This window comes from Chrysemys picta, chromosome 1, assembly GCF_011386835.1.
Source record: "Chrysemys picta bellii isolate R12L10 chromosome 1, ASM1138683v2, whole genome shotgun sequence".
NCBI lineage: Eukaryota > Metazoa > Chordata > Testudines > Emydidae > Chrysemys > Chrysemys picta.
In genome coordinates, this window is record NC_088791.1 from 203,551,950 (window position 1) to 203,576,935 (window position 24,986).

General features: G+C 44.3%; 1 protein-coding gene across 1 annotated transcript in view; it reads right to left on the minus strand.

The window, feature by feature from the left end:
- Positions 1-1,531: 1,531 nt before the first annotated feature.
- Positions 1,532-24,986, minus strand: part of LOC135978000 (uncharacterized) — a 1,156,726-nt gene continuing 1,133,271 nt past the window's right edge. The window contains exon 2 of the mRNA XM_065579122.1: positions 1,532-1,624. The gene's annotated coding sequence lies outside the window, so the exon portion shown is untranslated. The remainder of the gene's footprint in view (positions 1,625-24,986) is intronic.

Below are 24,986 nucleotides of genomic sequence, written 5' to 3' on the forward strand. Positions count from 1 at the left end.
GAAGCCATGGAAGGGACCTCTGGTGTGTGTACCTTTGTAAATATAAAACATAGTTTAAAAGCAAGAGTTTTGTAATGATTAATTTGCCCTGAGGACTTGGGATGCATTCGCGGCCAGTACAGCTACTGGAAAAGTCTGTTAACGTGTCTGGGGATGGAGCGGAAATCCTCCAGGGACATCTCCATGAAGCTCTCCTGGAGGTACTCCAAAAGCCTTTGCAGAAGGTTTCTGGGGAGGGCAGCCTTATTCCGACCTCTATGGTAGGACACTTTACTACGCCATGCTAGTAGCAAGTAATCTGGTATCATTGCATGACAAAGCCTGGCAGCGTATGGTCCCAGTGTTTGCTGGCATTCAAGCAACATCCGTTCTTTATCTCGCTGTGTTATCCTCAGGAGAGTGATATTGTTCATGGTAACCTGGTTGAAATACGGGAATTTAATTAAGGGGACAGAGGTGGCTGTTCCTACTGGGCTGTTTGCCTGTGGCTGAAAAGAAATCCTTCCCTGCAGTTAGCCAAGTTGGGGGGGGGGTGGCATTGGCGCTGAGCTGTTTGCGTTTGGCTAGCAGGGATCTTCCCTGATACCAGCCATGCGGTGGGGGGAGGGGTAAAGCGATCATCCCAGAGAATTGGATGGGGGGGGGGTTTAGTTTGGTTTCTGCTGCTGCACGTTTACACGAAAACCGCAGCACTCAATGGGCTTTGCTTGGTATGGGAAAGGAGGGCACTGCCTTTATGAAGGTTGCAGAAGCCAAAAAACAATGGCTTACCATGGCCGCATGCAAGCCGAATTCTGTTGCCCGGCCCTGCGTCTGTGATCTTTAACACCAAAGCTGCAGGCACTCAATATTAAGATGCAAAATGCGACCTTGTACCGAAATCACATGTGCTATGTAATGTGAATAGTGTTGTTCACCGTGAAAGAGTATAAGCATTGTTCTGTAAAATGTATCTTTTAAAATACTTCTCTCCCTTTTTTCCCTCCCGCAGCTGCAAATTTTTCAAGCCTCCCTCCTCTGTCCCGAAGGCTATCTCAGATAATAATAAACAGAGCTATACCTATCTCCTAGAACTCGAAGGGACCCTGAAAGGTCATCAAGTCCAGCCCCCTGCCTTCACTAGCAGGACCAAGTACTGATTTTTGCCCCAGATCCCTAAGTGGCCCCCTCAAGGATTGAACTCACAACCCTGGGTTTAGCAGGCCAATGCTCAAACCACTGAGCTATCCCTCCCTGAGGTGGTGAAAAAAACGCATGCCAGATGAAATGTTCTCTGAGATCATGCAGTCGACCTGCAATGAAAGAGCTCATCTGAATGGGTGGAAGGACATGGTGTCACAGTACTGAAAAGCTGCCAATGAATGTGAGGACAGGAGGGACGAACGTGAGGACAGGAGGGACGCTCGAGATGAGAGGTGGCGGCAGGAAGATCAGAGGCAGCAGGATGCAACGCTGGGGCTACTGGTGATCAAACGGACATGCTCTGGCATCTGGTGGAACTTCAGGAATGGCAGCAGGCTCACAAAGTGCCGCTGCAGCCCCTGTATAACCGCCCTCCCCCCTCCCCAAGTTCCATAGGCTCCTCACCCAGACACCCAAGAACGCGGGGGACCATCCGTGCACCCTGCCACTCCACCCCAGTGGACAGCCTAAGAAAAGGCTGTCATTCAACAAGTTTTGAAGTGGCCTTTTCCTTCCCTCCTCCCCTCCTCCCACACCCCACCCGGGCTACCTTGTCAGTTCTCTCCCTATGTTTATAATCAATTAATAAAGAATACATGATTTTTAAACGATAGTGACTTTATTTCCTTTGAAAGCAAGCTGCGATCGAAGGGGGGAGGGTGGGTTGCTTACAGGGAATGAGTCAATCAAGGGGGCGGGTTTTCATCAAGGAGAAACAAACAGAACTTTCACACCGTAGCTTGGCCAGTCATGAAACTGGTTTTCAAAGCTTCTCTGATGCGCACCGCTTCCTGGTGTGCTCGTCTAATCGCCCTGGTGTCTGGCTGCGTGTAATCAGCGGCCAGGCGATTTGCCTCAACCTCCCGCCCCGCCATAATCGTCTCCCCCTTACTCTCACAGAGATTGTGGAGCACACAGCAAGCAGCAATAACAATGGGAATATTGGTTTGGCTGAGGTCTGAGTGAGTCAGTAAAGTGCACCAGTGACCCTTTAAACGTCCAAATGCACATTCTACCACCATTCTGCACTTGCTCAGCCTGTAGCTGAACAGCTCCTGACTCCTGTCCAGGCTGTCTGTGTATGGCTTCATGAGCCATGGCATTAAGGGGTAGGCTGGGTCCCCAAGGATAACTAGAGGCATTTCAACATCCCCAATGGTTATTTTCTGGTCCGGAAAGTAAGTCCCTTCCTGCAGCCCTTTAAACAGAGTAGTGTTCCTGAAGACGCGAGCGTCATGAACCCTTCCCGGCCAGCCCACGTTGATGTTGGTGAAACGTCCCTTGTGATCCACCAGGGCTTGCAGCACCATTGAAAAGTACCCCTTGAGGTTTATGTACTGGCTGCCCTGGTGCTCTGGTGCCAAGATAGGGATATGGGTTCCATCTATCAGCCCACCACAGTTAGGAAATCCCATTGCAGCAAAGCCATCCACTATGACCTGCACATTTCCCAGAGTCACTACCTTTGGTAGCAGCAGCTCAGTGATTGCTTTGGCTACTTGCATCACAGCAGCCCCCACAGTAGATTTGCCCAATCCAAATTGACCGGTAGCTGTCTGGCGTTGCAAGCTTCCACAGGGCTATCGCCACGTGCTTCTCAACTGTGAGGGCTGCTCTCATCTTGGTATTCTGGCGCTTCAGGGCAGGGGAAAGCAAGTCACAAAGTTCCATGAAAGTGCCCTTACGCATGCGAAAGTTTTGCAGCCACTGGGAATCGTCCCACACCTGCAACACTATGCGGTCCCACCAGTCTGTGCTTGTTTCCCAGGCCCAGAATTGGCGTTCCACAGCTAGAACCTGCCCCATTAACAGCATGATCTCCAAAGCGCCAGGGCCCGCAGTTTGAGAGAATTCGGTGTCCATGTCCTCATCACTCTCGTCACCGCGCTGCCATCGCCGCCTCTTCCTTGCCTGGTTTTTCAGGTTCTGGTTCAGCATAAACTGCACGATAATGCGCGAGGTGTTTACAATGTTCATGACTGGTGCTTGAGCTGAGCGGGCTCCATGCTTGCCGAGGTATGGCGTCTGCACAGGTAACACTGGTCTACAATTTTTGAGAAGTCGTCTGCTTCAGAGATAAAATGTGCTATTTATTATGTATTTTGATGTGCTGAATTCAAATATGACAATTAAAACAACTGATTGGCTACTGTTTCTAAGCTATTTAAGTTTTTACATTTTATGTCTATGTATATTGTGTAGATAGTAGAGTTTTAATCATAAATTGTAAACCTAGGTCTTTTCATGTGTTTATGGTTGCTTTACATGATATTCCACCTGTCCTGTTTATGTAACACTTTAAAAATCAGCAAAAGGGTTAAATAAATAAAATTTATTATGAAACAAAAGGCAAAAAACTATTCTGTACATAGTTTAGCCCTATTCAGTGTCTACTCGGCGCTTCTTGGCTTGTCTCTTGTATTCATTAAATGGAGCATCTCTTGTCACTGTCCAGCAATAGTCTGCAAGCATTGATGGGCTCCATTTGCCCTGATAGCGTTTCTCCATTGTTGCAATGTCCTAGTGAAATCGCTCACCGTGCTCGTCGCTCACTGCTCCGCAGTTCGGTGGAAAAAAATCTAGATGAGAGTGCAAAAAATGTATCTTTAGTGACATGTTGCAACCAAGGCTTTTGTATGACTTGAGGAGGTTTTCCACCAACAACCTGTAGTTGTCTGCCTTGTTGTTTCCGAGAAAATTTATTGCCACTAACTGGAAGGCTTTCCATGCCGTCTTTTCCTTGCCACGCAGTGCATGGTCAAATGCATCATCTCGAAGAAGTTCACGAATCTGAGGACCAACAAAGACACCTTCCTTTATCTTAGCTTCACTTAACCTTGGAAATTTTCCACAGAGGTACTTGAAAGCTGCTTGTGTTTTGTCAATGGCCTTGACAAAGTTCTTCATCAGACCCAGCTTGATGTGTAAGGGTGGTAACAAAATCTTCCTTGATTCAACAAGTGGTGGATGCTGAACACGTTTCCTCCCAGGCTCCAATGACTGTCAGAGTGGCCAATCTTTCTTGATGTAGTGGGAATCTCTTGCACGACTATCCCATTCGCAGAGAAAACAGCAGTACTTTGTGTATCCAGTCTGCAGACCAAGCAAGAGAGCAACAACCTTCAAATCGCCACAAAGCTGCCACTGATGTTGGTCATAGTTTATGGACTTCAAAAGTTGTTTCATGTTGTCATAGGTTTCCTTCATATGGACTGCATGACCAACTGGAATTGATGGCAAAACATTGCCATTATGCAGTAAAACAGCTTTAAGACTCGTCTTCGATGAATCAATGAACAGTCTCCACTCATCTGGATCGTGAATGATGTTGAGGGCTGCCATCACACCATCGATGTTGTTGCAGGCTACAAGATGACCTTCCATGAAGAAGAATGGGACAAGATCCTTTTGACAGTCACGGAACATGGAAACCCTAACATCACCTGCCAGGAGATTCCACTGCTGTAGTCTGGAGCCCAACAGCTCTGCCTTACTCTTGGGTAGTTCCAAATCCCTGACAAGGTCATTCAGTTCACCTTGTGTTATGAGGTGTGGTTCAGAGGAGGAGGATGGGAGAAAATGTGGGTCCTGTGACATTGATGGTTCAGGACCAGAAGTTTCATCCTCTTCCTCTTCCTCGTCTGACTCAAGTGAGAATGATTCTGGTGCATCAGGAACCGGCAGTCCTTCTCCGTGGGGTACTGGGCGTATAGCTGATGGAATGTTTGGATAATGCACAGTCCACTTTTTTTTCTTTGACACACCTTTCCCAACTGGAGGCACCATGCAGAAGTAACAATTGCTGGTACGATCTGTTGGCTCTCTCCAAATCATTGGCACTGCAAAAGGCATAGATTTCCTTTTCCTGTTCAACCACTGGCGAAGATTTGTTGCACAAGTGTTGCAGCATATGTGTGGGGAACCACCTCTTGTCCTGATCTCCAATTTTGCAGCCAAAATAAAGGTGATAGGCTTTCTTAACCATAGTGGTTATACTGCGCTTTTGTGATGCAAAAGTCACTTCACCACAAACATAGCAGAAGGTATCTGCACTGTTCACACAAGTATGAGGCATCTCTGCTCACTTTGGCTAAACAGAAATGTGTCCCTTTGCAAAATCAAACACTGACAAATAAGAGAGCACGACACTGTATGATTTCTAGAGCTGATATAGGGCAACTTGTTCAGCAGAGTGATGTAAGCTTCGTTATGACTGCATCATCCATGACTTCTAGGAATAACATGATGCAATTCATATCATGTATGACGCAATACCAGCTTCAGATTGCATCATTCATTGTTTTGCCTAAAAAGCAAGTACTGTCCAAACCCAGTCATAGATTTATTCATAGATCCAGTCAAAGATGTATTTTAGTCATTTCTGGTTTAAATTGAGATCCCTTCCCTTTATAACTCACTTATCCTCCGCCATTCCCAAGTCAAGGGTCGTATATACTGACCCAATAGCATATCTTGAAAACTAGAGCCAATAAACAATTTTAAGCATCATTTTCGTTCTCAGTGACCCAGAATTAGTTAAGTTTGACTACATTTATTTCAGAAGCATTTTGGCTGTAGAGCAGTGTAACCCAGGAAAAAAGGCGCGAAAGGGTTGTCTGCCGTTGCTTTCACGGAGGGAGGAAGGGAGGAACGGAGGGAGAGGGGGGCCTGACGACATGTACCCAGAACCACCCGCGACAATGTTTTTTGCCCCATCAGGCATTGGGATCTCAACCCAGAATTCCAATGGGTGGGGCAGACTGTGGGAACTATGGGATAGCTATGGGATAGCTACCCACAGTGCAACACTCTGGAAGTCGACGCTAGCCTCGGTACATGGACCCACACCCCTGAATTAATGTGCTTAGTGTGGCCGCATGCACTCGACTTTATACAATCTGTTGCCAAAAATTGAATTCTGTAAAATTGGAGTAATCCCGTAGTGTAGACATACCCAAAGACTCTTCAAATGTGCTTTGGAGAAAGCCCCAGGTGTGCCCAAGGGGAGTGCATTGAGGGAGTAGTCCCTGTGCATCATAATGAAATCAATAATTGCAGCAGGAGCTCTGAAAAGAATTTCTTTAGATGCCTAAACAAGGTTTTAGGAACCTAACTTTAGGCACACTAGTTCACAAATGTTAGCCCTTATTATGCACTCCTCGAGAAACTACATCACACAGAAACTGCACGTCAGTATACAGCATAAGGGAGTTATTGCAGCATGTCTGAGACCTTCACTGCTGCATCCCATTGCAGATTGTGTATTGCAGCAGAACCCTGAGCCTTCCTTTGGAAGTACCAACATTCCATTAGCATGTCAGCACTTCAGCACCTGATGTTTGTTTTGCTCTAGGTAGCAGGAATGTTACTCAGCAGAATGATAAACAGAATGTGCTCAGTTTGCAGGACCAAAAAAATGGTAGCCATGCAGACAAACATCCAGATGTGCATTGACATTTTTAAAACATGCATTGATTTGTTACGAATATGCAGAGAGAATATTAAGCTCTTGGTACCACTGCTCAGGCGAGTATTTTATTTCCTTTAGATGCGGTGACTTAAAAAAAAAAAAAGCTTTTAGGCACTACCAATTTGAATACAGTATTTTTTCTTCAGCAAATGAAATGCAAGATGTTTGGGGGGCTTGTTCCTTTGTCAATAATTAAACAGCTCTGCACTTGAGAACACGCTTGCCCTGTCTACAGAATAGACATTTTGGCCAAGGTTTTCCACTATTGCTAACACCAGTTAGCTCCACCAGCAGTAGCAAATATTGAGGGGTCTACTGTGAATGGGGTGGCCGGCTGCCACTTGCATTTTAAGCTTTGTTTAGATTAGAACCACTCTGAGCAGGGTTAGATGACATGGTGCTTAAAAAAATACCATCAACAACTGGTCTCTACTTGGGCTGTCTGCATTGGGGTAGAGCTGAACTGCTGTTAGCAACTGGGAAATGTTTGCAAAATTTCTTTAGTGAAGACAAGGCCTCAGGGTGCAGAAATTCTCTGGGTGTCAACATTTCAGATTTGTATTCCCCTGGAATAATATGATTTCAGAAGCATAACAATAAATGCAATAAAATAATATTTTGCATTTATGAAGCACATTTATTCCCAAAAGTGTATTAAAAATGTGACTTACAAAAATGATATAGCCGTTAAGGACAGCAGTTAGATGGACAACCAGTACAAGAGAGAACTGTGGGGTTGGGGGGGAGGAGAGGAGAAACTTTGGCCAAGCAGGACTTTAGCAAGCCCCCTGCTATTACAAGAAGGAACAAAGGATCTTTAGTTTCTATAAAGAGCAGGCAGGTCTTCTCAGTGGGTATGGTCTCATCTAGCCCCATGCTGTAATCTGCATGAGACTTCATTTATTTTCCTCAGAGGGCCAATAGGCTACATGCCAGCATGGATGAAGTTTGAGTTTGTTTGTTCAGACCAGTAGGAAAGGTTCCTCAGATCTGTGGGTGGGTCAGGAGCCTCTGCCGTTTCATATTTTCCTGTTGGGGGACCCTGAGAGGACCCTCCACCAATCTGAGGAGCCATGTGTGCAGGGGGGGCAGAAAGAATGTGAGAGCTGGGGCCAGAGAGAAGTGCATTGTCTGTCACAGCCAGCAGTGGTAAATCCAGTGCTTAATCTGTAATGAAGGTGCCAGGGCTCAAGCAATTCAGTGCCAAGGCTCAAGCAAATTTTTTTTACTTTCGTAACTGATGCAGCAAGTCCCGAGGTGCCAGGCTATGAACTGCTGAGCCGAGAGGTACCGGGGCTCAGCCCTGGCAAGCCCTGGCACACATTAGGCACTGGGTAAATCTGTTGAAAAGTTAATGGAGCAGGGGAAATCCTCCATTTAAGGGCATATCCAAGAGCAGCAGAGGAAAGTTGTGGCTGAATTGGAGCTATTCTGCTAGAGAGCTGGAGTAGAGGCAGGAAGCGAGCAGATTCAGGGCCTGTCTGCTGAGGGCAATGGTCTTCTGTGGCTCCTTAGATTCTGAGGGGGAAGCTCTGTCTCTTCAGTGAAGGTCCTGCCTCTCCGCAGAAGAAATTAAGGAAAACTAGGGGAGGGTCCTCTTGCCAAGTTTTCTTTCCTCCGGGGTCCTGGCCTTTTTGTTTTCTGATGGCTGATGTGGTCCCTGAGACTTGGTCCTTAAAAATTCCCTCTGCTGTATTCCTTTTAGCCATATTGTGCCTCTTTATCACATTGACTCTTGGTATTTGATGATGGCACCGCATGCAGTAAGTGCTGCAAGAGACCCAGCAGGGAAAAGGGAGTTGCTTTCAGCTCTCTGAAGCAGACGGATATGCTGTAATGTCTGACTACAGCTCAGAGTCATCTGTAGAATGAAGAGTCTCAGAGCCACTTCTGATTAAGGCATCCACTCTGCTTTTGATTGCCTTCTTTTTCTCTTTTTCGCACCTTCACCTTTATTTATATTATGTCCTGTATCAGAGCCATAATTAGGTGGTTATTTATATATGATATATAGTTCTGTGAGACTGTCCGTAGCTTAACTGCATAGACTTTTCACATGAAAGAGTCTTACTTCTGGGGTATATTTCTACCATGTGTGTTTGTTGGTGTTGGCCTCAACTACAGAAGAAAGGGTTTGCCCGACATAGCTAGACCAGCAAACTCTTCTAGTGGAGATGCAGTTTATACCGACAAAAGAATGTTTTTGCTGGTATAGCTTATACCAGTTCTTTGCTATATAGGCAAAAATATTTTTAAACTGCATCTATACTAGGGCTTTGGCCTGCACAGTTGTGGGTGTGATTTTTTTGTTCAAAATTACAGAAAAGTGTAGGCCAGCCCGGTGTTTTTCTTATGCTCTTTCTTCTAGTTTTGCTTCTATATCGCTTGTTTACCCCAGCCATTTACTCAGTCACATCTCGGTCGATATTATTTTCTCAATAATTAAGAGTAACGACTTTGAGGGCTGTGAAGATTCCCCTTTTTTGGAATCGTCAGCCACCAAAGAGGGGCTCCCAGTAACTGCCCTATACCAAGTCTGGATCGTGATAGTCAGTAGGGAGGGGAATGCAGTGAAGGGGTGCGGGGAGGGGATGGAGCTGAATGGGGAAGCTGAGCCAGCAGGCCAGAGGGAGGGGAACTCTGGAGCTGGGGACAGATTGGATGGAGGGAACATCCCATGACAGACAGATTTGGGCAAGAGGGGCAATGGTAGAGGGAGCTGGGCAGTAAAAGGGAGGCAGGACATCTTCATCTTCATGGGCATCAGTCATTTCATTATCCAACATTTCAATCTGAATCAGAATCAGATTTGTCTGAATGCGGCAAAATGAGTGAGCTTGTCGACAACTAAGTTCTCATTCAGGTATTTTGCACCCCTCATACTACTTTGTACTTCAAAAATGGGGAAAACGAGGCACAGAGAAGTCAAGTCACTTGCCCAAGGTCATGCAGAAAGTTTTTGATTGAGTCAATCATACATCTCAGTAGCCCTAACTCCCAGTCCCTGGTCTAACTGTTGGAAAGAATTCCCCATGTCTTAACTCCAACTAGCTAGGCCAGTGTTTCCCAAACTTGGGACGCCGCTTGTGTAGGGAAAGCCCCTGGCGGCAAGGGCCGAGGGATGTGCTGGCTGCCGCTTCCAGCAGCTCCCATTGGCCTGGAGCAGCGAACCACGGCCAGTGGGAGCCGCGATCGGCCGAACCTGCGGACGGGGCAGGTAAACAAACCGGCCCAGCCTGCCAGGTGCTTTCCCTACATGAACGGCGTCCCAAGTTTGGGAAACACTGAGTTAGACTATAAATAAAGGCAAAAGGCCAGAAAGTTTCAAGAGAGTTACTACGGATCCTCCATAGATCTATTTTAAAAAATCCCAAATGATTTGAATTGTTTTTATTCTACTGATCATCCTGCTGGGCAGAAAGAATGGAAGCAGCACAAGGATTGTAAATCAAAGATCTGCTTGAGCCAGGGCTACCAGACACTCTGTGTTAATTTGTCCTTGGCAGCAATCCTCATGTCTGAGGAGGCTGAAAGCCCTGCTGCTTACCTCTCTCCCAAATTTTTATGTGACTGGCTCAGTCTCAGATAGGCAATACAACTATAGGCAGAAGATTACATGTTATATTAGTAGAAGACGTATCAAATCCACATCAGAAACAACTTCAGGTTGGCATGTTCATGCAGGAGACTAGGAGCCAGATTCTTTGGTCCTTCAAGGGGGCTTTGTGTATTCTGGTGGCACAAAGTGACCTTAAACCTATCTTAATTGGTAGTGGAGGATTCCCTTTCCATAGAGGAATTCTCCTGTAATATAGGGTTGCCTTAGTGGCTCCTATGACACACACCCCCCTTGGCTTCTGGTGTACAGGGTCCGTCTTGTTACAGAAACAGGGATAAGGCCAGGGCACCCCTATGCCTTGCTGATCTCCAACTGGTGGAACATCCCTGAGAGGCTGCTGAGTCCAGAGATGACTTTAGGCTATTTTGTTTTCTGCTGGGAGCTGTACTGGTGGCCCTGGAATTGGGAGAACAGAAAGGTGGTGTTGCTTCTTTGACCAGACAGCTGAAATTTGGGACTTTGTGAGGTGGTTCTATTTGATTGAGAAGTCACTGACACAGAGTTGGGGTAATTCTTGGTGTAATGTGTTTATTTACAGAAAACTATACGCACTGTGCTGTAACCTTGACCAGAAGTAGGAACACGACACAGAAGACTTGCAAAAATCTCAAATCAGACATCCTAGCCGGGTGCCCAAGCAACTGCTTGTCTCTCCGCCTCTGCTTCCTTTCTGGGTCACACTGCAACTCCTCCTCTTCCAGGGCTCTCACAGCCCCACAAACCAAACTGTCTCTGGCAGCTCAGCACAAAGTTTCTTTCCAAGAGCTATTTGCTGGTTGCTGAATACACATTAACACACACACCCTTTGCTCCTGCCCCAGCTCCGGAGAGCGACTGAGCGCTCATACTCTGGAGACAGTATGTCTGGGCATCACCCTTCCTTTTTTGTAGCCATTCCCAACACAAAACCTCATTAAGGTTTCCCTGCATGAGTGTGGCAATTGCATCAATGTCCCCGAATGGCAACCTATTACAATGGCTTTAAGCCACCTTGGTACCTTTGATTATGTGTGTTCCTGCCAGGCACAGCTTGGTTGGTCCAGTACATGTGTGCCAACTGTCTTATATTTACCACTTTTCAACACTACCACAGGTCACTTACTTATAACTAAGTCCTGGAGTACCGAAATAATTCAGTGAGAATGATCCAGAACGCATTGCAATGCACATACCTACCTTGGAGCAGCAGTTACATCTAGGTTAGCCAAAGTTATTTTAGTTCACAGAGTGGAAAAGGAATAACAATACCTTAATTTGACCTGATGCTTTTTATGTTATTGTTTTTACTGTGTTTTATGTGAGGTGCTTAGGGATAGAAACATAAGAACTAAAACTGTTGATATTATTACTTCTAATAAGACTCACTTTTTCTGCATTGGCCACAAGAAGTGAGTTAGTAATTAAAAGCAAAAACATAAACCACAAAACTTCAAATAATTCATCTCGTGGGCTTCTCAGAGCATCCTGTCTTCTCAGTGTCTATGTACCTCCTATCAAGTGTAGTGCTTACTAACATTGTGAGGAGAGGAAAGTGATCAGGAACAGTCAGCATGGATTCACCAAGGGCAAGTCATGCCTGACTAACCTAATTGCCTTCTATGAGGAGATAACTGGGTCTGGGGATGAGGGGAAAGCAGTGGATGTGTTATTCCTTGACTTTAGCAAAGCTTTTGATACAGTCTCCCACAGTATTCTTGCCAGCAAGTTAAAGAAGTATGGGCTGGATGAATGGACTATAAGGTGGATAGAAAGCTGGCTAGATCGTCGGGCTCAACGGGTAGTGATCAACAGCTCCATGTCTAGTTGGCAGCTGGTTTCAAGTGGAGTGCCCCAAGGGTCGGTCCTGGGGCCGGTTTTGTTCAATAACTTCATTAATGATCTGGAGGATGGCGTGGATTGCACTCTCAGCAAGTTTGCAGATAATACTAAACTGGGAGGAGTGGTAGATACGCTGGAGGGTAGGGACAAGATACAGAGGGACCTAGACAAATTAGAGGATTGGGCCAAAAGAAACCTGATGAGGTTCAACAAGGACAAGTGCAGAGTCCTGCACTTAGGACGGAAGAATCCCATGCACTGTTACAGACTAGGGAACGAATGGCTAGGAAGCAGTTCTGCAGAAAAGGATCTAGGGGTTACAGTGGACGAGAAGCTGGATATGAGTCAACAGTGTGCTCTTGTTGCCAAGAAGGCTAACGGCATTTTGGGCTGTATAAGTAGGGGCATTGCCAGAAGATCGAGGGACATGATAGTTCCCCTCTATTCGACATTGGTGAGGCCTCATCTGGAGTACTGTGTCCAGTTTTGGGCCCCACACTACAAGAAGGATGTGGAAAAATTGGAAAGAGTCCAGCGGAGGGCAACAAAAATGATTAGGGGGCTGGAGCACATGACTTATGAGGAGAGGCTGAGGGAACTGGGATTGTTTAGTCTCCAGAAGAGAAGAATGAGTGGGGATTTGATAGCTGCTTTCAACCACCTGAAAGGGGGTTCCAAAGAGGATGGATCTAGACTGTTCTCAGTGGTACCCGATGACAGAACAAGGAGTAATGGTCTCAAGTTGCAGTTGGGAAGGTTTAGGTTGGATATTAGGAAAAACATTTTCACTAGGAGGGTGGTGAAGCACTGGAAGGGTTACCTAGGGAGGTGGTGGAATCTCCTTCCTTAGAGGTTTTTAAGGTCAGGCTTGACAAAGCCCTGGCTGGGATGATTTAGTTGGGAATTGGTCCTGCTTTGAGCAGGGGGTTGGACTAGATGACCTCCTGAGGTCCCTTCCAACCCTGATATTCTATGATTCTATGATCATTATTATGTATTATTTGTAATGCAGTAGTGCTTAGGGTTACTGATGGAGTGTCAGGACACCATCGTCTTAGTTGCTGTACAGATACAATTTAATATTGACTATTTCCCTTGGGATTGATTGAGGGTTACAGTGATTAGTTCCATTAAAGCCCATCAAACTACTCCTCGTAGTAAGAACTATGACCAATGGTGGGTATTTGGCCTTTTAATTGTAAAATATTTGGGGCAAGGATGATCTCTGTCTTGTGTCTTTTGCAGTGCCGAGCACATTGTTGGGTCTTAAATAAGAAATAATTATAATAATAGGAATACCAAGGTTCATGACTTCCATCAGCAAAGTAGTGAGCAATGCTCACTGGTGAGCTTGAAGCCACACTGTGAGAATCTCTATAGTCTCTTAAGGATGGATTTTCTATGTGGGGGGGAAAAAAGGATAATCAAGGGTTCATGTCAATGACTGATGATGCCCTGGCTATGGGAAGTTCCCAATATGATCAGACAATAGGGTGGCCAGACAGCAAGTGTGAAAAATTGGGATGGGGGTGAGGGGTAATAGGAGCCTATATAAGAAAAAGACCCCAAAATCGGGACTGTCCCTATAAAATCGGGACATCTGGTCACCCTATCAGACAAGAAACTGATCCTCTCCTCCTAGATGCCCCAGCCATGGTTAAAATTAGAAATCAGCCTGAACTAAGACCCCTTCAGCTTTGGGGGAGTTTATATACGGATCCAAATGTTGTGGTTAACTTCAGGCCCACTGGTAGCCGAAATTACTTCAAGAGCAGCCACCAAACACACCTTGGATTTAAAATTAAAGCAAGATTTACTTGTATAATTTGTGCTCTTGACTGACTGCTTTGTTATGTGCCTACAGGCTTTGCAGACCCCAGTCGCTAGCTGTGAGAGAGACAGCGTCACACAACTACAGAGAACTGCAGGAACTGAAACCGGCTTTGTAATTTATAGCACTAATAAGGCTCAACTGCCATTTCTTGCGGTTTCCTCCCAACTTGTCTTTGAAAATTTCTACTTGTACTGTGTTTGTTGTTGTTGCTGCTGCTGCTGCTAAGGTTCACTTGTTAGGTAACTGTTGTACTGTTTTGCTGGATCTGTTCTCTTTGGCTCTGACTACATTATTAAACATTTATATTTCAGTGGTGCCTAGAGGCCAACCAGCCACATGGGCCCCATTTTGCTAGGGGCTGGACAAACCCTAAATGACACTCCCTGTCCCATAGAGTTTACAATCTAAAAAGTTACCCTTAACTCTTTTCTTCCGATTTCTCTCTGTTACACTAGTGCTGGTGCAGCTCCTCTGGTGTGAGTGCTAATGTAGACCAGCTACTAGTGGTTTTACCAGAGAGACATCTAATCCTGCTCAGAGTAGGTCTGTACGCAGGCAGGGTGCTGTTTCTGTCTGCTGTCTGGCTCCTTTATGTTGCTGGAGGGGAGCAGTGTAAAGGGGCTGAGGTGGAAAAAAAATTGGGCCCAGTGATCCCGGGGAGAGAAAAACTTTCCAACATAAAACGGACATTGCAAATAGTTTCATTTATGTAAGAGCATTGGTGCGGGGATGGGGAAAGTTTTCAGTGACTGTTGAAAGAAACTGTATTGCCTGAGGTCCTGTCCTTTGTTTGCAACCAAGTGGAGAGGTCATGAGTCTTTCTACTAATCTCTGGTAAATTTTGAACTGCTCTTTCTTTGTGAAAATGACGAAAGTAAGTGATCGCCCAAGGCTACTGACATGTTCACTGATATGGTCAACTGCTTGCTGGTCATTTGCCTAACGGAATGTGTGTGGGGATTGCTGGAGGCAAGGTCTGAAGAATGCAGCAAGTAGGTGCAACTTCAACAAAAGTGTCTGACTTTCTTTCGAGAGCTCCCAGTGGGGTTAAGTGTTGTACCTCAGTAGAAGAGAGGTGGGTCAAAACTACAGTAGAACCAAAACAGCCCAGCTTTAGCATAGTGTGGATCCAGTTGTTGCAGCTTGAGCTGCTCTTTGCAAAGTAGTAGGACCTTTATGCGCCTGCTGCGTCTTCCCTCATCGCACACACACTCTGCTGTGCTTCACAGCCTGGCCGTCTGCACATTCAGAGACTCTGCTGCAGCTCCGGAGAGAGGGACTGTGAAGGGGTTTGTGGACATTACCAGGGAATGGACACTGAAGGGTTAAGAAAGGGAGCCGTCACCTCCCCAGCTGCAGCCGCTGGGCTGGCTAACAACAGCCAGGGTAAAAGGCTGCAGCCCAGCCCCAGCCAGAACAGTGTGGCTGCTGCAGAAACCTAGAGCCACCGTGAAGGGGCTCCGCAGGGCCAGACTGGAGGAAGCTGCCCAGAGAAATCAGTTCTCTGCCAGAAGGGATCGGAGAAGACTACCAGGCAGGAGGTACCAAGTAGGAAGCTGGCCAGGGAAGCAGTACAATACAAACACGTCCCTGACTGCATCCCCCAGGATCGCTGGGCTAGGACCCAGATGAGAGTTGGGCCCGAGTCCCCCTACCACCCTCATACGGATGGATTAGAGACTGCTGAGAACTCCTCGGACTATTGAGTACAAGACACTAAACGGGCAGGTAAAACTCTAAGTTTTCAGCCCTGAAAAGGGAGACACGAGTAGCCCAGCAGGAGGCCTGTATATACAGATGAAGACTGATGGATATAGGTTCCATCCCTAGACTAAGGGGAACTGAGGCAAGCAAGGACAAAGGCAGTTCCATGGCAGATTGCCAGGGGGTGCTGCAGGGCTGAGGTCCCTCTATTACAGAGGCAAATTTTACCCTCACTTGTACATGCACAACTCCCAATGAAACCAGAGTGTAACTAAGGGCAGAATTGGGCCCAATGTTTGGAGTGATTCTTGCAGCTGGATAACAGAACCAGTGATGATAATATTTAGCATTAATAGAACACTTCACTTTAATTAATCCTCACAACCTTGCTGTGAGATAGGTTTTATCTCCTTTTTACAGAGGGGAAGCTAGGAGAAAGTGAAATGACTTGCCCAAGGCTGCATGGGAAATCAGAAGCACAGCTGGGATGACAACTCATGGCCTCCTGACTCTTAAACTTGTGCTCATTCCTCCAGTCTAACCTGTAGCTTTGGCTGATTTTGCAAGAGGCTTCACTTCTCTGTTTCATTAGGGTGACCCAACAGCAAGTGTGAAAAATCGGGATGGGGGTGAGGGGTAATAGGAGCCTATATAAGAAAAAGACCCCAAAATCGGGACTGTGCCTATAAAATCGGGACATCTGGTCGCCCTGGTTTCCATTGCAGTATCCTAAATAGCAAAGTGCACCTTATAAGTCAGAAGAAAGAGCATCTCAGTATTGCCCGTATTTGGGAGCACCTAAATTGGAATTTCTTCAATGTTTTAGGGACAGCTGTTCAAAAAGGAAAAAAATAAACTGCAAACTCCTGGGAGTTTAAAAGTTTGGGTTTTTTTTAATAAAAAAAATTAGCTTAGAAAATTTTCATGAAATTTTGTACAGAAAAATTTTGCATTAAAAATGTTCAGTTTGTTTTCTTCCCCCCCTTTTCCTTTTTCCATTTTGCCACTGAAAAAAGGGGGAGAAAATGGGAGCAGGGTCAGAAAAGAGAAAAGTGGAGAGAAGGTTTAACTCCCCTCCCCCCCCTGGAAAAACAAACAAAACCCCAAGCTATTTTGTTTCTTTGCAGAAAAACAATAAAAACAACCCCAACAAAACAAAGCCAAAAAATAAACTGGAAAATTTCAAAAAGTGGAATATTTTGTGAAATTTTCATCTTTTTTTTTTAAAGTCTTATTTTTCCAACAAAAAGATTAATTTGAACAAAATCCTCATCATCTGGAAAATTTCAGTCAGCTCTAGTTGCAAGTCTCTTTCTAAAATCTACTTTTTTTTTTTTAACTGAATCCTCAGTTTGTATAAATCAGCATAGTTCCATTGAAGCCACACCAATTTATGAAAGCTGAGAAGATCCGGCCAAAACATCAATGCTTAACTAACTATAATTTTGTTCCGTGCTTTACTCAGACCAGTTTAAGTTTAATGTGAAAATATTTGTAGTAGACATAGTAGATGAAATATTTTGCTCCCACTTTCTCTCCTTATTTATGCATCTGATCTTACACAGGCATATCAGTGCACTACCCATCCCCCTTGCAAAAGAGGTAAGAAAATAGGAAACCTGTTTTTATGTCTGTTTCTTGATATATATATATATATATATATATATATATATAGAGAGAGAGATATACCTATCTCATAGAACTAGAAAGGACCCTGAAGGGTCATTGAGTCCAGCCCCCTGCCTTCACTAGCAGGACCAAGTACTGATTTTGCCCCAGATCCCTTAGTGGCCTCCTCAAGAATTGAACTCACAACCCTGGGTTTAGCAGGCCAATGTGCAAACTACTGAGCTATCCCTCCCCCCAAATTTTAATTTAAGCAAGATACATTTGAAATCTGGAAAAGAATGCATCTGCATTCCTTTTAGTGGAAAATTTGGACATCTATGTTGGTTTGTCAAATCCATAGAAATGCAGACAAAAAGAAAAACACATCCACCACCCTTCCCAAACAAATAGACAAACAACCCTCCCCCAAAACAAACCAACTCTATAGTGGAAAATTTAATCTTACCCATATGGCAACAACTCTCAAATAGCACCCTATCATCTTTCCAATCCAAATTCCCAAATCCTTGAGTAGCTCATGGAGGGGAATACTGAGAACATACAATATAGAAGAGAAAGTGAAAAAAGCTGGATGGCTTGTTTATAGTTGATATCCCTCCCAACATCCAACCATATAGATACAGATGATCTGTTTGTTTATTTTACCCTATGACTTAACTACTCACTTATCTAGAGAGAGATGGGAGGGGAATAAGGACAAATAAACTGGGGATTGTTCTGTCTTTAAGGGGGGGAAAGGGGTGATAAATGGTGGAGAGTGGATGTGGGGAAGAGAATTTAGGCGTTGCAGCGTGAGCCACAAAAGTATACCCTCGATTGTGCATGTGGAGTTCTACTGAAGTCAAGGCATGGACTAGACTACAGGAGCAGTTCCTTAGTGCGTTTAACTTGAAAAAACACAAACAAAGGGCCCAACAATAAACATAACTAATAAGCCATGTACTTACCCCCATGTTAATCACTTCGCTTGCAGTTTCATCCACCTTTCTCTGTTTAAATTGCAACCTCTTCAGGACGGGGACTGTCTTCTTCTCTGCTTGGCAAGCACCTCACTCATTTGGTTACTGCTGCAACTAAATAATAAACTACTCTAATAAGAGATGTAACAAATGTAATATACACACATACACATCTGTGCACTAGGGCTGTCAAGCGATTAAAAAAATTAATTGTGATTGCGTGATTCATCGCATTGTTAAACAATAATGGAATATTATTTATATAAATATTTTTTGATGTTTTCCACATTTTCAAATATATTTATTTCAATTACAACACAGAATACAAAGTTCATAGTGCTCACTTTAAATTTATTTTTTATTATAAATATTTGCACTGTAAAAATAAAAGAAATAGCATTTTTCAATTCACTTAATACAAGTACTGTAATGCAATCTCTTTAGCATGAAAAAAGAACAATTCACTTACTTAATTGGCCTCTCAGAGTTGGTAAAACAATTCCCACCTTTTCATGCTCTCTGTATGTGTATATATATCTCCTCAATATATGTTCCATTCTATGCATCCGAAGAAGTGGGCTGTAGCCCACGAAAGCTTATGCTCAAATAAATTTGTTAGTCTCTAAGGTGCCACAAGTACTCCTGTTCTTCTTTTTGCGGATACAGACTAACACGGCTGCTACTCTGAAATTTATCATGAAAGTTGAACTTACAAATGTAGAATTATGTACAAAAAATAACTGCATTCAAAAATAAAACAATATAAAACTTTAGAGCCTACAAGTCCACTCAGTCCTACTTCTTGTTCAGCCAATCGCTCAGACAAACAAGTTTGTTTACATTTGCAGGAGATAATGCTGCCCGCTTCTTTTTACAATGTCACCCTGAAAGTGAGAACAGGTGCTCGCATGGCACTGTTGTAGCCAGCATTGCAAGATATTTGTGTGCCAGATGCACTAAAGATTCATATGTCCCTTCATGCTTCAACCACCATTTCAGAGGACATGTGTCCATGCTGCTGATGAGTTCTACTCAAAAATGATCCAAAGTAGTGCGTCCCGACACATGTTCATTTTCATTATCTGTGTCAGATGCCACCAGCAGAAAGGTTAATTTTCTTTTTTGGTGGTTCAGGTTCTGTAGTTTCTGCATCTGAGTATTGCTCTTTTAATACTTCTGAAAGCATGCTCCACACCTCATTCCTCTCAGATTTTGGAAGGCACTTCAGATTCTTAAATCTTGGGTCGAGTGCTGTAGCTATGTTTAGAAATCTCACATTGGTACCTTCTTTGCGTTTTGTCAAATCTGCAGTGAAAGTGTACTTAAAACGAACAACATGCTGGGTCATCATCAGAGACTGCTATAACATGAAATATATGGCAGAATGCAGGTAAAACACAGAGCAGGAGACTCCCCCAAGGAGTTCAGTCACAAATTTAATTAACGCATTATTTTTTTAACGAGCGTCATCAGCATGGAAGCATGTCCTCTGGAATGGTGGTCAAAGCATGAAGGGGCATACAAATGTTTAGCATATCTGGCATGTAAATGCCTTGCAATGCCAGCTACAAAAGTGCCATGTGAAAGTCTGCTCTCACTTTCAAGTGACATTGTAAATAAGAAGCAGGCAGCAGTATCTCCCGTTAATGTAAACAAACTTTTTTTCTTAGTGATTGGCTGAACAAGAAGTAGGACTGAGTGGACTTGTAGGCTCTAAAGTTTTACATTGTTTTGTTTTTGAGTGCAGTTATGTAACAAAAAATATCTACATTTGTAGGTTGCGCTTTCACGACAAAGAGATTGCACTAGAGTATTTGTATGAGGTGAATTGAAAAATACTATTTCTTTTGTTTATCAGTTTTACAGTGCAAATATTTGTAATAAAATAATAAAGTGAGTACTGTAAACTTTGCATTCTGTTTTGTAATTAAAATCAATATATTTGAAAATGTAGAAAAACATCCAAAATATTTAATAATTTCAATGGTATTCTATTGTTTAACAGTGCGATTAATCACAATTACTTTTTAAAATCGCGATTAATTTTTTGAGTTAATTGCGTGCGTTAACTGCAATTAGTTGACAGCCCTACTGTGCACACATCATATATTGCATAAAAGTTCCTCCAAGTTAACCTGAAAATATTGGATTATATACTATGTGGTCTAAATCTTATGGCTAATGCTGGGTACAGTGTATTGTGTCCTGGTCTTAAAAGTAGTGACAATAAGACAACCAGACAGACCCCTGCACTATACCACTTTATATTGAATAGCTGTGGGGTGGTCAAAGTGTAATGTTTCTAGATAGTGGAGCAATCTATCTTGTGCTGTGACGTGTTGATCTAAAAAGATGCTGAAGGAATAATGAAACAATATGGGAATGGCACATTACTTAAGATTTAATACAGGTGTGATTGACTTGAGCCAGGGCATTGCTCAGATACAACAATGAAGATGGTGGTAGGAGAACCTATATACAATACCACAGAGTCCTGGGTGTCAGTGACTGGGAAATGGGTGGTCATGCCTAGTGGCTAGAGCAGCAATCAGTAGCCAGGAATTGGAGCCCAGGGTCAGAGGCCAGGTACTAGAGTTCACAGACAGAGTCAGAAGCCAGAACCTGGGTCAGAGTAGATATCAGAGCCAAGGAGCGGCAGAGCCAGTCAGGAATCAGAGCTGGGGAGTAGAGCCAAGGTACTTGGAGTGAGACAAGACTGGGGCCAAGGCAGAAACTCTCTCCATCATGAGCAAATGCTTAAAGCAACCACTGAACAGCTGGACTTAAAAGGTGGTTGTCTGACTCTTCCAACCAATCAGGTAGCATAGACAATTAGGCAGCCTACTACAGGCTGTGTTTGATAGGTTGCTCAGAGACAGGTTTTGCTGCAGGCCCCTATTCCAGACAGTGGGTTGGAGTGTGGTGAGTGTCCTGGTTACCGCTGAGATTCAGTCCCTTCACTCCATCAATGAAGGTCTGAAAAAGCTCAAAATCCACATTTCTGAGACTTCGAACAAGTTCTCCAGAAAACCAGACCTGACATTTCTAAGGTAAAAAAAGAGCAGGGGAAACCCCCCATCCCGTTCCGTATTAGTGATACAGAACCAAATCTAGGGCACAAACATAGTTATTCCCAGGGAAGATCACACCGAAGATTAATAAAAAGGTGGTAGAATGGCCTGCTTCAAAAACCTAATGAAGTCAACAGGCCCTGGACTACAATTCAAAAGCAATCATCGCAAAGTCACCTACCACGCCTTTGTCACTAGAACTGGCACTGTCTGCTCACATTTAATGTAAGACTCCAACAACGCTTTATGAGTTACAGGATCACACTCAGTTCTTTTGTTTCCCTAGGTCTGCATGGGCTGTGAGGGACGGAGAAGTGGGTGCCTCATGTTACTCCCTAACAAGCCTTTTGGCCAGCTCAGAGTCCTGTTGATGGGCTTCTGAAGCATCTGCATTCAGATCTCTTCTGTTGGAATAGGCTCTGGAGTGGTGCATTTGTGAGTAGGTAAGTGAATGGGGAATGCTCAGGGACCTGAATGTTGCTTGACCTTCTAGGGAGTAAATGATTACTAGTCTATAGCAAATTATTTCAGGTCATTTGGTTATACTCAGTCCCACCCCTGCCCCCATTGTTTTGAGGCAGAACACAGCAATGCAATCACTTCCGTGTTTCTTTTTTGCTAGCCACAACTCAGGTCTGCCAACTCGAGATTTATGACTTGAGAGAGAGGGAAAGTTTTGGTTCCTGCAAGAGTGTGTAATGGCCAGGTCACAGGCAGCCAGATCTCATAGTCACAGCCAGAGTCCACAGTCATGAGACAGGAGTCAGCTGAATCTGGATACCAGGGGGTCAGAAGCAGGAGACAAACTGGTGATCAGAACCACCAGTCAGATGCCAGGAAATCAAGGCACAGAAACCCAATTGTTCAGATAGCTTCCTGTTTCTGTGCCAGGCTTAAGGAGGGCCCAGTAGGCCAATCAGCTGCCCTTGGACTCTGCCAATCAGACCTCAGGGCAGAGGCACACTGGGGCTCGGTTCCATGGGTCCCATTTAAACAGGCTGCCAGGAGGAGGGTTGGTGTATGGCTGCTCCCATGAGCCCTGCAGATCTGGGTTCATAGACCCATGCCAGCATGTCCCTCGTTGTTCAAGGAGTTGGATATGACAGCCCTACTCAAATCCTTTTGAGTCAGACCATGTGACACGCCCGCTTTCTGTGGACCACTGGCCTGTGGATCACAGTTTGAAAACCACTGATCTAGACAGATAGGTCCATAGGCTATACACACTCATGCCCCATTCAGACACTTTAAAATGCACTGTGTGCATTGTGGCACTGAGCCGTGGCCTGTGGTGCCACTGTAGTCAAGTCACGCTGTTATTCAGCAGCACTCCACATGGTGGTGCTCCTGTCTTTATCTGCTTACCTGCATGGCTAGGGGCTTCACACACCATTTATGGCAATACCATTTTCCCAGTACACTAATGGTAGTTCATCAACATACATTGGTACATTACCTTTGGCTCATTTTAAATTCTGAGGCCATACTTTAGTCTATAATGCCATTATTTAGGTGAGGGGAAAGTCATCTCTCCCATTATTCATATACGAGAGGAGGAAAAATAGAATGCAGCTAGCCATGGCCATGACACCCTGAAAGTATACACATACACACACACACACACACACACACACACACCAGGTCCCTCTGGCTATAAAATAGAATTGCTACTATACTGAGGAGCACTTCCAGTGGTTGGGGGCCTTTTTTATAGCATCTGTTCTTAGCTCTGGGTGCACTAAACATTTGTGCTGGCGAGGGAGAAGAGATGTTCAGCAATTGCCTGCTTGATCAACCTGACATCAAATCTGTGTCTGTGCAGTAATAACAATACCTTGGAGTCACAGAGCCTTTACCTTTTCTCTGAGCTCTGTGCACTAAATAGCGCTGTCTTGTTCCCTTCGCCTGGCTTTGACACAGGAAAGAAAATAAAGTATGCTGAGATCAGACTGTAAATCAACACTTTAAACCTCTCTTTGAGTCCAAAAGAAGGTCACTAAAGGACAACAAGAGTATGGATGCCCCCAGACAAGCAGCAAACAGCAGCTCTACGTGAAGCACTACACAGAGAGCCGGCAAAGTATTATAGACAACAAAGTTGACCCTGGAGTCTGTAGCATAATCCCTTTGATCAGCAAGACTGGGGTTACTGTAGGGTCAGCGCTGACATAAAACCAACCAATCAAGCAAGACCACCTAGGTATTTAAATTAATCTTTTTCTTTGGGGAGAGAATACAAATTTCTTCAAGCGTTCCCCCCCCCCCCCCGCACAGAGCTCCATGTGCTCTCTGTTTTCTTCCTCTCTTATTGCTGATACAGAAACAGGCATTATCATTCCAGGTACTTAGTCCTGTAATACTGTACAAGAAAAGGGTGAGATGTCCATTGTTTAAAAAAAAAAATCTTCTCAACCTGCAGAACTTTCCAAAGGCTGATGTATGTTGCTCTTGTTAACCCCTCCCCTCCAAATGCCTTTAAATCTTACGTGTGGTTAAAAAAAATACACAAATATTCTTTTCTCATTTCCTTTTGCAGAGGGGTAGTGGAATCAATTTGCCATGGTTCTGCCTCCTGCCAATTGTTTAGAATTTCCCGGATTTAATCTTTCATCCTTGTGTGTATCCACTCTTTACCTTTGAATGAGATAATGCATTATGCATTGGGCTTTATGGAAATGAACCATGAAAACCTACTTTTTGAAGACCTGAAAGTTGCACTCCCGCTTTGTGGCCTTGCCTATGCTGGAAAAATTAGTACCCAGGGTACAGCAACTACTACCAATAGTGAAGCTGCTCTTAAGTGCCAGGGTTAGTTTAGAGAGGGCGAAGATGTTTTCAGCACCATGTGCAGAGCAGCGATTTGTGATCAATAGCCCTGAGCTCTGCTTACCTTACTGATTTAGCTCCTGTGAAGATGCACCATTGCTGCAATATGGATAGGCATTTTTCAACTCTATTTTGTTGCAAGGAGTATCAATGAAATGCACCAGCACTCCGAAATATTGGTGCTGTAAGTAAATGGTGGCTGAGAGTCACGATGGCTAAAATCATCATGCTGGTGCCGTTAGCAAAACTGCCCACACTAGCAGAACATTTCCCACTTTGCTCCCACTGTTTCAGCTCTGGCCGTGATAGCAACAGTGGCATGTCAGCATAGACAAGGTTCCAGGCAGCCATCAGCATTATAAATGGGGTCATCTAATCTTACTCAGGGCTGGTCTATCCAACGGTTAAAATGCCAGTGGCTAATGGTGCCTTCTCGACACAGGCGTTCTCAATGTTGGGAAATCGTAAGGAATAAAATGGTCACGTAGACAAGGCCTATAAGGGCCTTAGAATTTAAAAAAAAAAAAATCACCACATTTCAGGAGACGTGATAGGATGGTTTGGAAGATTGGGCCAGTAGACACAAAGAGAAGCTAGAATCATCCCGAAGTTGGTAGTTTCTTCTGTGGTCTTTTAGCCTTTTAATAAATATTCCTCTTGTGTTAAGTACTCACATGCTTTGGTGGAAGTGAAAATGGAAGGTCATTATCCTTCCCATGCATGCTAAACAGTTCTAATAAAAATGACATTAGCCAGAATACTTTTTTTCTCTTTAATGGAATATTCACTGTACTCCAATTCTGAATTGGACTAGACATTTACTAGTGTTTAAGGATTTCAGGGAGGCTTACCAACCGTAGCGTAACGTGATAAA